General features: G+C 38.4%; 1 long non-coding RNA gene across 1 annotated transcript; it reads right to left on the bottom strand.

Annotated features, from left to right (window-relative positions):
- Positions 1 to 540: 540 nt before the first annotated feature.
- LOC122011233 lies at positions 541 to 1,136 on the bottom strand. The gene is made up of 3 exons (XR_006119933.1): positions 999 to 1,136; positions 830 to 910; positions 541 to 573 (listed from the first exon to the last, which is right to left on the bottom strand). It is a non-coding gene; the product is annotated as an uncharacterized LOC122011233 (long non-coding RNA).
- Between the last annotated feature and the right edge of the window lie 3,113 nt (positions 1,137 to 4,249).

The raw sequence follows: 4,249 nt of genomic DNA, 5'->3' as shown, positions 1-4,249 counted from the left end.
ATCAACATAACCATATCTATATATATACAAAATGGGTACTACAGTATCAGTAGGTCAATCCACGGATCTAGGGCATACAAGTCCTCTATGGTATAGCCACCTAGATCCTAAACATATCTCCCTCCATAACATATGTACCAACAATATGCACATATCAATAATCAAGGTCTAGGTACACGAACCATATATGATATACAAATAGAGGTACACAAGTCAGGTATGGTATAAAAACCTAGGTATCAGATAATCTAGATACACATGCCAGAAAATAAAATCCAGAACCTAGTCCGAACCTCAGTAGGTATGGTATGCCACTTACTCTAGGAACCAAGGTACTCATGGCAATAATCCTGAAACGTAAACATGGATACATAACAAACGGCCAACAGATCATGCTATGGGTATCAAACCGTGACATACCAAGGCAAACATGATCATTGCTTGCAGCTATAAAATACTATGCATATCCAATAGACAATATCATAAAGATAAGTCAAGAGGTACCCGCCTCCAATAGAAAGGGTCGTATCCAATCCAAATCCAACGTCGAGTTGCTCATCTCGCGTCACAGTCCTGTAATACATAGTATACAGATTTAGCTAATTAAATACCAATTAATTAGCTAAATCAAATCCTCGAGAAACTAGCATAAATCCAAATCCAATTATAAACCCTAATTGGATCATTTAACTCCTCAATCAATTCTAATTAATTCATTCGAATTAGGGCTTGCAATAAAATAACCAATCATAATATCTTACTTGATTTAGCCCTAATTCAATACATACCTAATTCATCAACAACATGAATCAATTTCCCTACTTCTTACCTTAATCCACAGCCCAACAAATCCATAACAAAGACAACTTGCTGTCGGAACAGAGGTAGCTATTGGAAATCAAGAAACGCCCTGCAATGCACTGTCTGGATCAAAATGAAGCTTAAGAAATCGACATCCAAACAACAACCAAATTCTCAGAACAACCTGAGCACCTTACCTCTTCCTCTAATCGCCTGCGATGACCAAGAACCCGACGAAGCTGCTGCTGGAAACCTTAATACCAGAGACTCAGGTCGATAACAAGCTGGCGGCTGGCACTGGACGGCTGGCAGACCAGTGCTAGGGCAGAGGACGATCGGAGTGATGCCGGGAAACTAGGGCTCGGTGTGGAGAGGCTGGAACAGCCCGATCCGGCGGTCGGCAGTGGTACACAAGGACAGATCTAGGGCACGGCTCATAGCACTGCTCGGGTCAAGAGTTGGCAGCGGCGCAGGGCGGCGGTCGTCTGCCGGCGCTAGGGCATAGGGAGCCGCGGGATGATCACCTGGCTGCAGGGGCTGGGCGGCGTCGGCGCACAGATCCGAGAAGGGGAAAGGGCGGCGCTTAAGTGTCGGCGAGAAGAAACGTCTGCGGCACAGGAAGAGACAGAATCGGGCGGCACAGCTCGGAAGAGAGGGGAAGAAGAAGCTTGGCCGGCGTTCAATCGGAGGAGAAGAGATAACCGCCGGCGCTAGGAGGTTAGGGCACGGGTGAATTCGGCGGAGGAGAAGAGAAATGGCACGCACGGGGGGGCGGGGGGGGGGGGGAGGTTTCGGCGAAAACAGGGAAAGAAAAAGAAAAAGAAAAAAATAAATAATTTCAACTTTTCCTCACTTAAATTGGGTAGCCTAAACAGACTTTCTCGGGCCCCATTTATATCCCCGTTAACTCGTCCATACGAGCTCCGAAAAATTCCCGAAAAATTTCTAAAAATTTCAGAAAATTCTCTTATCAATATTCGCCATTTTCGGTATTTTACATAAAGTCTCACATTGAAAAGATCATGAGTTTAAAAGATAGAAAATATCTTTATTAGAATGAGGTATTTTGGGTAGAGTCCAAAAATAAATCCATAAAAGCTGAGGTCCAAAGTAGATATCATAATATCATACCATTGTGAAGATATGTGAATTATTTTAGTCCTAACACTCACGAGTTGCTCATAGATGGATGTACAGGGTAATAAAGCTATATATACATATATTATAACCGAGTATCCCATTCTTGAAAGCTAACTAATTTTGAGATGAATGGTCTAATCCCATATTTTATCCTCAAATAAACTCAGGGAATATGGTCGCTCCTAGCGATCCAACATCACCACTAGTTCAATCACCTACGTCCAACCCTGCATTCCACCCACCAAGTATGTGGCTCTTGACGTGTTGATCCAATATCATAAGTAGTTCAATCGTTGTAGATGTGTCATACGTGAAAATGAAATCGTGATTACTTGAGAATGCATCCCGCTTCTTACCACTACTCCAAGTCTCGAGTCTTATCAGCCTTCAAACTATTGGAGCTGAAAAGATGAAGTCGTTACCTTAATTAACAACCCCTCCAAGGCGGCCACATTTTCTGGAATAGGATAAATCACGGGGGTATTTGTCCTACCGGAGTGACCCTTTTTATGGGAGAGGTCAGGCACTCAGCAAGACATTTTGTATCTAGACCTGACCACGATTTGGAACCGACGGTTCGACAGTTCGGAACCGACGGTTCGATGGTTCGGAATCGCCCATTCGACGGTTCCAGGCAGGTCGACCCTTAACCTTAACCGCCCAAGACGGTTATGGTTCACGGTTCAGAACTGCCGGTTCACGGTTCGCCACGGTTCAAGATTAATATGTTAAAAAAAATTAAACATTAAACATTAAAAATTAGAAATTAAAATTTATTGAAAAAAGGGCTTGCACTTATTTAAGTTGCCTACGTATCCCTTTAGGGGAATCAAAGCCCACGTAGTTCTTTTACATTTTTATCCTTTTACATTTTCATTCACTTCCATTTCCTGTTCCTGTCGTATTTGTTCCTTCAGTATCAAAATCTTCAACTTCGTCATCTGAAAGTTGCATTCCTTGGATTCTTTTCTCTGCTCTGGTCCAATCGTCCAGTAATGCTTGGGTTTCCAATGAGTCGGGAGACAAAGTTGATCGTCGTTCATCTAATATGTTGCCGCTGGCACTGACCGTCTGCTCCACAGCAACAGTTGACACTGGACAAACTAAAATTTCTTTTGCGATCACAGAGAGAACGGGAAAGCTTTGAGCCTTCTGTGACCACCGCTTTAAGATATCGAAGTTTTCGCTATCTGCTTCATTAAAATCAAAAGAAGTCGTAAAATAATTCTCAAGTTCCTGTGTGGAACTTGAGGATCCTCGTGGACATTTTGTCCGTTCTTTTAATAAGAGTTGTGCTTTTGTAAGTTTTAAATTACTACTAGTAGTTTGTTGTATTTCAGAAATATTAATTTGTGTTCCATATTTTGCATAATATTGATTATAAATATCATATAAATAAATTCTAACATTATATATAATATTAACTGGATCAGGGGAAGAAGAATCTTTAATTGGAATTAAAGCGTCATAATATAAAGTTAACATTTCTTGTAAAACTTCTAATTTAAATCTAGAATCTAAAGCAAATGCAATTAAATAAATTTCAGGAATTAAATAAAAATATTTTTCCCATTTAGTTTTCATAGCTAAGATGCAAGGAGATAAAGATTCATTATTAATATGTTCATTTAAAACTAATACTATATTAGAAAAATTTTCTAAAACTAATTGAGCAGTGGGATAATAAACACCGAAAAGTTATTCGGTTGCATCATTAAATACTTTTAAAATTTCACAAATACTACTACAAATATTCCATTGTTGTGAAAATAAATATATATTATTATTAGTGTTTTGTGCAAAAAATGAACATAATAATTCTTTATATTGAAATGAATCTTGTAATAATTGCTATGTTGAATTCCAACGTGTTGGTACATCACGTGGAAATTTTTTAGGTCTCATTCCATTAATTTTACAAAACCTACCCCATTGTTTCATTATAGATGGATGAGACCATAAATAAGAAATTGTAATTCTAATTGGTTTAATATAACTTTCTAAAATTTTTAAATCACCTCGAACACATAAATTTAAAACATGACATACACAACGAATATAAAAAAAATAAACCTCTAATAATAGGTTGACAAACAAATTTTAGATCATTTATACAAGCGGTATTGGAACTAGCATTATCTAATGATATTGAAAATATTTTATGAGTTAAACCATATTCTTCTAAAATTAAACATAATAATTGTGCGATATTATGAGCATTATGTGATTCATCAAAAACTCTAAAAGCTAATAATCTTTTTTGGAGGTTCCAAGAGTTATCGATCCAATGGCAAGTCACACACATATA

The sequence above is a fragment of the Zingiber officinale genome, chromosome 1A, assembly GCF_018446385.1.
Source record: "Zingiber officinale cultivar Zhangliang chromosome 1A, Zo_v1.1, whole genome shotgun sequence".
Lineage (NCBI taxonomy): Eukaryota > Viridiplantae > Streptophyta > Magnoliopsida > Zingiberales > Zingiberaceae > Zingiber > Zingiber officinale.
This window is presented reverse-complemented; position numbering and strand designations above follow the sequence as displayed.